The sequence below is a fragment of the Lissotriton vulgaris genome, chromosome 2_1 (genome assembly GCF_964263255.1).
Source record: "Lissotriton vulgaris chromosome 2_1, aLisVul1.2, whole genome shotgun sequence".
Lineage (NCBI taxonomy): Eukaryota > Metazoa > Chordata > Amphibia > Caudata > Salamandridae > Lissotriton > Lissotriton vulgaris.
In genome coordinates, this window is record NC_141687.1 from 2131780950 (window position 1) to 2131793036 (window position 12087).

Consider the following 12087-nt stretch of genomic DNA (forward strand, 5'->3'; position numbering starts at 1 on the left):
CAGGGTCAGACTGATTTGCATATAGCTATGTCTGAACTGGGGTGGCAGAGTGGGCTAAAGAACGGTGATGGATTCAACCCAGATCTTTTGACTGGGTGTGAGTGTTTGATTGATTCAGATGCTTCGTCCATCACCACCCCCTTTTGTACCGCTTTTGGCCGCCATAAGTGTGGCAGGGTATACTCAGACGTGAGTCCCTTGCTCACTTTGCCACTGGATTCAAGCAAGCCGGGCTGAAGAGGGCTGAAATGCCAGAAACCGGTCCACGGAAGCTTGTTTCCGTTCCAGGGAAGACATGGCTTGGCAGTTCGGGCTGCACTGTTCCCATGAGGCACAGGGTCAGACTGATTTTCATATAGCCATGTCTGAACTGGGGTGGCAGAGTGGGCTAAAGAACGGTGATGGATTCAACCCAGATCTTTTGACTGGGTGTGAGTGTTTGATTGATTCAGATGCTCCGTCCATCACCACCCCCTTTTGTACCGTCCCTGAACCTTGTCTTTTGTCCGTGAAAGCGAAAGGGCAGATGGCACTACCGAGGACTGTCTTCGGTATGGATCCGAACAACTTTGAAAATGGGTTGGATACGGAGCACAAGTAAAAGCGGAATTCAACAAACACCACAACATTACTAATTACGAGGCACCGCCCACTGAAGGGTATGGACTAAAGCTGCCAAAAGAACTACGCGTTCCAGGATGCCTTCTGAACTGTAATTGTGCACACTAGAGGGCTATAAAATAAATTGAGGCAATTATCGAGATTTTGTGCAGCGCTGCAGGTGCATGGCTTACCTTCGAGAAAGGTCTTTGTAATACCGAAACGCGTCAGGACTGCCAGGAATAATAAAAGCTACAAATTCACTGTACGAGTGCGCCTCCTTTGCTCCTCGGCTGGGGGAGAGTGTGAAGATGTGTCAAGCTGCTTGGTTCCGCCGTGGAGGAACGCACCACCAGCAAGTGTGCCAAATCTGCCCGTCTCTGAACCTTGTCTTTTGTCCGTGAAAGCGAAAGGGCAGATGGCACTACCGAGGACTGTCTTCGGTATGGATCCGAACAACTTTGAAAATGGGTTGGATACGGAGCACAAGTAAAAGCGGAATTCAACAAACACCACAACATTACTAATTACGAGGCACCGCCCACTGAAGGGTATGGACTAAAGCTGCCAAAAGAACTACGAGTTCCAGGATGCCTTCTGAACTGTAATTGCGCCCACTAGAGGGCTATAAAATAAATTGAGGCAATTATTGGGATTTTGTGCAGCGCCGCAGGTGCATGGCTTACCTTCGAGAAAGGTCTTTGTAAGACCGAAACGCGCCAGGACTGCCAGGAATAATAAAAGCTACAAATTCACTGTGCGAGTGCGCCTTCTTTGCTCCTCGGCTGGGGGAGAGTGTGAAGATTGAAAAAACGAAAGGTTACATTGACGTTGTAGTTAGGCTCAGATTTTACTCATACAAAAGCAGTAAAATTCTGCAGTTTTAGATACTTGAGCTAACTATAGGTTAACCCCCCCCACACTGCTTATGACCTCACACATTACATTGCTCATGACGTGGTTAGTGACATCACTCATCATCAAGTGAGTGTGCATTTTTTATTAAAGAGTTTATGGGTATAAACATATATACTAACCTATTACAAAAGTTAGATTTGTCTACTAGTTCTAATGAGTGATACTATCTCTAAAATCTGTGATCTTAATGGATGTGGGACTATCTGTATCTGTGTGTGAGTGGCTGTATGGTGTGTGAGTGCATGTATGAGTGACTGCATGGTTGAGTGAGTCGATTTCTGACTAGGTCTGTAGGTGAGTGACTGGTTGTATCAGTGGTTGTGGGTGTGTGAATTGTTGCATGGGTGTGTGAGTGGCTTTATGGGTATTTAAGTAGGTATGTGAGTAGTTGTGTAGGTGAGTGAGTGGGTGTGTGAGTGACTATGTTGCTGAGTGGGTATGTCAGTGGCTATATGGGGGAATGAGTGGCAGTGTGAGAGTCTTTATGGATGAGCGAGTGGGTGTGTAAATGGCTATATGGGTGAGTGAGGGGCTGTTTCAGTGAGTGTTTGGTTAAGTGTGTTGGTCAGAGGATGGTTGTATTGGAGAGTGAGTGTCTGTGTGAATGACTTTATGGATGAGTGCTTGTATGGGTGCATGAATGGGTATTGAAGTGGTTGTGTGGGTGTGTGAGTGATTGTAGGAGTGCTTGTATTGATGAGTGAGTGGGTGTGAGAGTTGCTGTAAGGGTAAATAAGTGGGTGTCTAAGTAGCTGTCTGGGTGAGTGTTTGAATTTGTGACTGGCTGTATGAGTGACTGGCTGTATGGGTGGCTGTATGGGCGAGTGAATGGTTGTGTAAGTGAATGTCCCAGTGAGTGAGGGTGTGAGTGTCTCTATGGAAGAGTGAGGGTGTGTGTGAGTACTGGCATGGATCTGTAAATGGGTATGTGAGTGGTTGTGCTGGTCTGTATGTAGGCGTACAAGAGGTTGTATGGGGGTGTGAGTGGTTCTTTGGATGATGTCATTAGTGATGTCATTTGAGATGTCATGAGCTCTGTCCTCAGTGATGTCACTGACCATGTCATGAGTGATGTAATATGTGATGTCAAAAGCATTGCATTGCAGGGGACTAAGTTATAGTTAGCTCAGGTAACTATAAGTGCTACATTTCACTAGTTTTGTACAAATGAAATCTGAGCCTAAATATAATGTCTCTGTAACATTTGTTTATCAGTGAATTTCGAAAGTTTTTTAAATTATATTTCCTAACTAAAGCGTCCATGTAACCTTTATTTTTTTAAGTGAATTTCTAAAGTTTTTCAAATTCTACTTCCTAACTATAACATCTCTGTACCCGTAGTTATTTAAGTGAATTGCTATAGTTTTTTAACTAGTAGTCACTTTTGCAGACTGGTGGAGAAAGGGGGCAGGGCCTCTGACCTGCTCTCAGTAATCCTGCTGTCTAGGACTTACTGGAGGTAACATAAGGGCTTCTTGGCCCCCAAGGACCTTCAGCCACCAAAAGGACTTCATCTCCCAACCCGCAGTGCGGCCAGGAGGAGCATTTGCCGAGTGCTGGTGAAAGGGGGCGGGCCTCTGATGATCTCTCAGCAGTCACAGTGAGTGGGAATTACTGGAGGTAACAGAAGGGCTTGTTGACAACTAAGGACCCTCAGCATGCACGGGGACTTCATCTCCCAGGATCTGATCTTTCAGAGTGGTGGTGACACAATTGTACACCAACACATTCACCATCAGATGTCAACACAACCAGCCCTCAAGGTACATACTCTCACCATTGTATGCCCACACAACCAATATCATACACCAATACACCCACCACCCTCTACCAATACACCCACCAGCCTATGTAAACACAGCCAACATCATATGCACCCTTACCCAATATCATGCAACAACACATTCAAACAACCAGCATTATAGACCGAGTAATCCACAATCTTACATAATACACCCACCATCATATGTCCACAAAAAACATTGTAATCTTAATACATGAACACACCCACATACATACACCAAACTAGTTTCCTTAATACGTCACACAAGCAAAATCGTAGGTCTGTACCACTCATTATACACCAACACTCCCATCATTATATGTCCACACAGCCAATAGTATACGTACTCGCAATCTTTTGGTCAAACGTACGATATTTTATACAACAACACAGCCACACCCATATCATCACACCAACCTACATATGTTCATGCAATGTTCACACAGTCACCATTGTACATCCAAACATCCTGCATCATACATGAACACATCCAGCATCACACACCATTATTCCCGAATATACGCCAACTCGCGAACAATCATCCAACCCTATGACCAGCATTTTCCATTGCTGTAAACTGTCACTTAATAACTTAGTCACACAATCCAGTATTCATTTACAAACTTAAAAAGATAGTCAATTATGTTCTCAAGCACAATGGAATTTGGCTCGCTCTAGTAAATAGAGTGGTTGCAGGGAAGATTAATATAGTATGTGGAGTTATGACAGGAGATGAACATATTTTTTTCTACAAAACTTAATGAATACATCGAAATTGGGAAATTATCTAAAAACCTAAAGTTGACACGAGTTAAGGTTCATGAATTTGTTTACAGCTGCTTTGCATAAAAACGTTCAGAAATTTCGACGTTCCACCATGCCATGCCAACCTTTTTTATATTTATTTATTCACTTTTCTGTCAAAAGAAATTCAAATAAAAGTGCAGCATGGCCACAGTCCTTCATATAAATATATAGCCACCTGCGCATGTCTATGGAGCCAACATAAAACTATACCGACACATACACAAATATATACCAATACTCCTATCTTTATACATCCAAACACACAAAAGAGTTCCATTTCACGGCAACCATAATATAGCAGAGGGGCGTGGCTTATCCGGCTGCAAGATGGCCGCACTCTAAGTAGGCTCCACCGGCCAAGCCTTAAGTCCGACATAATCCTTCCGATTCCTTTGGAGCTGACTCTCTTACCTCAGCGCTCTTAACTCCCTGCTCCATGGGGCTGCAGAGCGGAGCATGGCCGGAGGCTGTACCAGGATACCGTAGTACTGCGGGATTGCCTGCACAACTTTTCTGGATCTGTGGCTGCCCGCTGCTGTTCCCTGGAGCCCAGCTGCCTATCCGGTCCGGTAGGGGGGCCCTGTGGGTGGGGTGGCTTGTGGCGGGGTTGGGGGTGCACGGGCCGTTCCTTGGGCCCGGGCTACTTCTTCTGTTTTTTGAGTGCCTTCTGGCACTCTGTTAGCCCTGCTTAATCCTCTGCGCTTATTTGGGCCCTGTGACGTGGGCAGTGTGCTTCCCACATCTCACCATCGCCTGTTGCTCCTCTGCTTGCGGGCCTCCAGCTGAGACCCCGCCATCTTGCCTCTCTGGCTTGGAGCTGTACACCGTCCTACCCTGGGAACGCTGACTTTGCTGCCTGGCCTGCTGCACCAGCCGCAGACTACTTCTGAGGCCTCGCCTGTCTGCTGTGCTGCTTCTGTGGCCAATCTCTCGCTGCACCCCTCCCATTCCTTGGGTGTCCCTGCGCATTGGGACCCCTGCCAGCTATCACTTACTGCCTCACATTTGGTTCATGCACTGACTGTTCCCGATGGCTGGGTCGGCGCTGGCCCTCTATGTAAGCCCTGATTTTGCTTGCCGGCGCCACAGTTCTGTTCCTTTCTTGTTCCACCTCCTGTTTTGGGGCACATGTCTGCTGCATCCTCCACCGCACTGCCTGCGGCCGCTGCACTGCCTTCGGCCGGAGGCAGAGGCCCTGCTGGCCTCTGCCTCCCCTCAGGCAATACCATCATACCTGCTTCCTTGGAGTGCTGGTGGTGCGTTTGGGTGACTGTGGCGACTTGGGTATGGGGAAAGCAGACCCCAAACAGCAAAGCTGGCCTTCAACCATTGCAGACTGACTCGTCAAGATGGGTCTCCCCCGGATATGGGTGACCTTGCTACACAGACTGAAGCTGGCCCAACCCGAGAGGACGACCTAAAAGCTTTCATGCTGGATGTAAAGGCCATCATTTCTGGCACCACTACTCAACTTGACGAACTGTCCTCTCACCTACACACTGTTAAGGCCTGGGTGGACTCACACGACTCGTGTCTGGCCACGTGGATGCAAGGATTTCCGATGTTGAGGATGCTGCGACTGGTGACCATTAAAAGGTTCTCCAAGTGTACAAAGTGCTGGAACTCATTAAGAACAAGAATGAGGATTCATATGCACGCTCTCGGCGGAGCAGCCTCCGCATTACGGGTGTGCCTGAATCCTCCAACATTTCCAAAATGGAGAACTTTGTTGAGCAGCCCTGTGTGACCGATTTGGCATGGTCTTATCCCCTGCTGGGAGTCAAACAAGGCTCCCAAATGCACGTCTTTACTGAGCCAAAAGATGCCCTGGCCTACGCTAAGAAACTAGATAAACAGCACTGCTCCACCCCACCAAGTTCCCAGCTAGCCGACGTGGTGGTTTGAGCGACAATGACTGATATCTGTCCTCATAGCAAGGCTTTTGCTTTTCAGGCTGCTTGCTTTTTGTTAACTGACTTAACTGTCCTGGCGTCCAATGCTGTAGCCGCACCTCTGTACGTGACGCACATGTCAATGTGTTATTGGGTACCTGAATGCTTGTGGTAGATCACTTCTGGACCACTTTATACTCAGGTTTCAGGTTTTAAAGTCTTTATTTCGATTCATAAAAAAATCATAAAAGACAGACATTTGACAAACATTTGACATACATAGCTTATTTTAAAAAATACATAATCTTTAGATTCATAAAACTAGTATTAAATAACAAAAAAGACAAACCTGGGAGAACTTACTAAGATTAAGCTCGGGAATAAAGGCACAAAAGTTTACAATTAAATTCCAAACAATTTTCGATAACATAAGCAGAAATGAGCAGCCTGTTTTGATAGAGCTCAGTACATCATAGGGGAGCATTATCATGGTCAGTGCAGTAGTTATATTACGGTTTCAACCTCAGTATCCAGGCCCACCCCAGATATTTAGCCAGGCACACTGAAATGAACTCAGAGGTGTTGGTTGTTAATACATGAATAGCCTCTTCAGATTTTCTTATGGGCATACGCTGAAACAATGGCTTTAACCATTTGGCTCTGGGTGCTAGGTATCTAGGGCAAGCAAACAAGAAATGTCCTATTGTTTCCTTGTGGCCTGGGCACCATCTGCAATGGTCCACAGTACTCTTTTTCCAACTATTAGTGAAAATATTCAATGGTAATGCACCCACCCGAAACTGATGGTAGAGTTTCCTGTCCAGTGTTTTGGAGATTGAGTCCCAATACAGTTCACGGGACAAGTCCAACTTAAATGACAGGAACCTGCCCGTAAGATTGGTAGAGCTTGAGGCATTGACTCTATTCTGACGGAGCGTGGCCCAGTACAGTTCCTTAAAAGCTAATTTAGATGGAAAGGTGCTGGTAGAAGGGGATGTCCAAAGTTGCTCTAGCCCCATATCCGTCAGGATAGATTTTACCATTTTAAACCATTTGATTTTACCTGAACCCCCGAGTGACCTAACTTCGGCTACCTCATTTGCAAATTGGGTAAGTTCAGGGGTTGTCCACAAACGCCTCCAAAAAGCAACCAATCTAAATTTGGCCATTTCATTAATCGGGGGCAACCCATATCCAAGCAGAGAGGGATAGAGGGGGTTGACTGTGGCAAACCCACTAGGTTACGCAAGAATTTGCATTGTATTTTGAACAAACCCATAAGATCCATATAACCCCACAAATCTGCACCATATAAAATTGCTGGGTTGATTTTAGCATCATAGATCTTGAGGGCCGGACAAACCCGCTTAGTGATAGATCTTTTTTGTTCACTTAATAGGCAGCCGGTAAGGCGGGCAAGCTTTAATTGTTGGGCTTCGGCTTGTGCTTTCCATCCCAGACGACTGTCTAGGGTAACCCCTAGATACACCATATTCTCCACTTGGTCCAGTTTGACACCACCCATATTAACTGTACACTGGACAGGGCGATTCCTTGTTAATACCATAAACTTGGTTTTCCCGACATTCACCTTGAGGTCGCTGATGACACAAAACTCCCCAAACCGATCCAATGCCCGCTGAAGACCAGAGCGTGTCCGGGAAAGGAGAAGGGTGTCATCAGCGAAGATGAGCATCGGGAAACGCTGACCTGCAAGCTTCGGGGCGTCTGTTGGGGTATCCTTAAAAAATGTGACCACTTGGTCAATAAACAATAAAAAAGGGTAGGTGCCAAAACACACCCCTGGCGGACACCCCTGGTTACTGGGAAGTGTTCCGTCACCTGCCCCTGGCCACCCCATCTCACCCTCGCGAAATTGTCTTCATGCAATTTAACTATTAAAACTAATAGCTCCTCAGGCATTCCCAAGCTCCTCAAAACTCCCCACAATTTATCCCTAGGGACAAGATCGAACGCGGACTTCAGATCAAGAAACGCCGCGTAGATTGTGCCACCGCCAAGCTGAACCACCTTCCAGTAGATCAGACAAAATCTGAACACCTGGTCAATGGTGCTCGTTCCCGATCTGAAGCCCGCCTGCATTGGGGATAGAATGTCCTCTAGTTCGATCCATCCTTGGACCCTACCTAAAATCATACGTGCAATAAGTTTCTGGGTTGTATCTATGAGGCTAATTGGGCGGTAGTTACCCGGAATTGACCACCTGCCCTTTTTGTAGATGGGTAATATCTCAGCCCCCTTCCAGGATTTTGGTATACTTGCACCAGCGGCTATTGAATTAGCCACTTTAGTAAGGTAGGGTATCCATAAGGCAGGGTCGGTTTTAAACAGGTCGGCTGGTATAAGATCCATGCCCGGCGCTTTCCCTCGCATTGTAAGACCTATAGCCAGTTCGACCTCTTTTTCCGAAAAGGTAATAGTCCTAGTTTGCAAGGGTGGCTTGGATACCACCGCCATAATACTGGGGGGATTAGAGTATTCAGCACAAAACTGGGTCGAATAAAACATTACCCATTCCACAGGGGACACATGATTTACAGGGATGCATGCATCGGGATCTTTCCCCCACTTAACTATTTCCCAGAACTTAATGGGATTATTTGAAGTGGTAGCCTCCAATAAATCCGACCAATGCTTATCCTCCCACACCCGCTTAGCTTCCCACTGCGTTTTCTTATAGTTTGATCTAGCTTCTTTCACTGAGATCATAACTCTGGACTTGACTGCCCCTATAAGTTTGGTATGGGCTTCCCTACATTTAGTATTATACCATTTCTTGGGACAGATCGGTATTTTGGGGTTTGCCTTAGACCGTGGATTTGAAAGCAGAGATTTGAGGTCAGCGAAACAACGATTATGGAGGTTAACAATATGGTTGGCCATTTCGTGATTGTCCCCCAGATGGTCATATGCCAGCATTTCGCTATATGTGTTGCTAACTTTTATGTTTACCTCATCCCTTAATGTAACATCCTCCACTATTTTGGACCATTTTAATCTCTTCCTATCGTTGGTTAGGAAGGCATCCCCAGTCTGTGCAGTACCAGGGTTCTCAGATCTCACTAAACCTGGTAACTTTAATTTTAAGGACAAGGGGTTATGGTCGCTTTCTGGGCGGGGGAGAACTACCATGTCCATCATAAGAGGCCAGTCTCCTACTTTTAATAGGATATAATCAATACGGCTTTTTCGCAACCCGTTATCGAATGTAAAGTTTGCTTCCTGGTCTGATTTGGCGCGGCCATTTACAGCCCGAAAGCCCCTATTAAGGCAAAGAGCCGTCCAATTCACTGCTGCCTCCGTTGCCATTACTGATTTACAGGGCATCAGTTCAGGGATACCCCATACTGCATCCTCCGCGTAGCCCCAACTGTCCCCTGAGTCAAGCAAAGGCTCAAAGGTACAGTTTAGGTCTCCAGCCAGGAGGGTTACAAGATCACTATCAAGATCGTCTAAAATGGGATCCAATGCTTCCAACAGAAGAGGGGAGCGACCTCCTGGCAAGCCTCGGGCATATACATTAATCAAAATCATATCCCGACAACCAGTCTTGCTCAACTTAATTATAAGGAGGTCGGGGTTGTGTGATGTTATTTCTGTAGAGTGAAATCCCAGGGATTGTTTCACCCAGATCAATAAACCCCCTGAAGCTCTCCCTTTGGGACTTCTAATAGCGAGTTTAAAAAAGTTAGTATATCCCTGCCTAAATACTGGTTCAGTTGCCCAGGTTTCCTGGTGTAGGATGATATCATATTTATCTATAAACTCCAGCCAGTCATCTGAGTGAATACGACTTTTAACCCCCGCAACATTCCAGGAGACAATGGTAAGTAGTTCTGGGGCGTGGGTCACGGGGTGTACCACTGGGTCCAGGGCTACTAAAACATCCGAATTAATCTCGGCATCACACCCATTAATGGTGCACCCGGTGGTGCTCCGTTTTTCCCCTGTCTTCCGGGAGGCTTCTACTTCCCTTAAAGGTAGTCTGGTAGTACTTGCTATTATTGGAGCCCCCATTCGCTCTACCTCTGCGACTACAGACTGCGGAGGCTCGTTACACGGCCTAGCTGGCAGAGACCCTAGATTTACTATGCCAGATCGAGAATGAAGTCAATCGTTGGCCTCAAGACCAGATAAAGGGCCGAATTGATTGAAAAGAAAAGGGAAGATGGTGGGCTGGGGAGTCCTCATGGTTGGATAACTCCTAATGTTGGATTGGCCATGTCTGGGACCCATCTGGGTACTACTCTGCCTATGCGGGTAAAAGTATGATAGGCTTAGTGTTTAAACATCCCCCTGTCTGGCAAACCTCGCTTTTCTACTAATCATTTCCACTACCCAAGGATCCTTAAACGAGATCAGTATACACTCGCCCTCCAGATCTTTTGTATCATGGCCCACCCAGTCCACCCTTCTCACAAACAGAATTTCAGTTGGCAGTGAGGGGGGTAACGGTCGATTTTTATTTAACCAAAAGGTCACCTTATTTCGTAGATCATCAAAAGTCTCCCTCTTACCGGGTTGGAGGGGGGCTACACCAGTCAAAACTATTGTATATAGTGCAGCCTCGGTAGGGAGATCAACCCGTGACTTGGTATGTCTATGATGTTTTTCAACCGGGGGTTTTAAGGTGTTACGTTTTTGGTTGGCTAAAGGCCCTGGGAAGAGAGGCCGAGGGGTATTCAGACTGGGTTGGGCCAAGGATGATGGTCTAAAAACATCATAGACATACCAAGTCACGGGTTGATCTCCCTACCGAGGCTGCACTATATACAATAGTTTTGACTGGTGTAGCCCCCCTCCAACCCGGTAAGAGGGAGACTTTTGATGATCTACGAAATAAGAGGTCACCTTATTTCGTAGATCATCAAAAGTCTCCCTCTTACCGGGTTGGAGGGGGGCTACACCAGTCAAAACTATTGTATATAGTGCAGCCTCGGTAGGGAGATCAACCCGTGACTCCGAGGCCTCTGAAATCATTTGCGGCGTACCTCAAGGATCCTCACTCAGTCCCACCCTATTCAACGTATACATGAGCCCCCTCGCGGCCATCGCCCGCCAACACAACCTCAACATCATCTCTTACGCGGACGACACTCAACTGATCCTCTCTCTCACCAAGGACCCCAGCACCGCCAAAACTAACCTACACGAAGGAATGAAAGAAGTCGCCGAATGGATGAAACAAAGCCGTCTGAAACTGAACTCAGACAAAACAGAAGTCCTCATCTTAGGTACATCCCCCTCTGCATGGGACGACTCCTGGTGGCCGGAAGCCCTCGGAAAAGCACCCATCCCGACAGACCACGCACGGAACCTTGGCGTCATCCTGGATTCTTCACTCTCAATGAACAGACAAGTCAACGCCGTATCATCTTCCTGCTTTAACATTCTTCGCATGCTCAGAAAAACATTTCGCTGGATCCCCTCCGAAACAAGGAAAACAGTCACCCACGCTCTAGTCACTAGCCGACTGGACTACGGAAACACCCTCTACGCAGGTACCACCGCTAAACTCCAGAAGAAACTACAACGAATCCAAAACGCCTCAGCCAGGCTCATATTAGACATCCCACGCAACGAACACATCTCTGGTCACCTTAAAGACCTCCACTGGCTACCCGTCAATAAGAGGATCACTTTCCGACTGCTAACCCACGCACACAAATCACTCTACGACATCGGACCAGATTGCCTCAACTCTCGACTGTCCTTCTACACCCCCTCCCGCCAACTTCGCTCTTCCAGCCAAGCCTTCGCCACTGTACCTCGCATCAACAAGACCACCATGGGAGGCAGATCCTTTTCATACCTGGCTGCCAAAACTTGGAACTCACTCCCCGCTTACCTTCGCCTCACCCAGAATCACCTAGCGTTCAGAAAGCAGCTTAAAACGTGGATATTTGACAAATAATCCTCCTCCCCTTCCTAAGCGCCTTGAAACCCTCTGGGTATGTAGTGCGCTATACAAATTTTATGACTTGACTTGACTTACCCTCATTGGTCCATTAATTACTACCCCGAGGGGTTTATTATTAAGAGATGAGGAAGTATTTATTTGAGCAT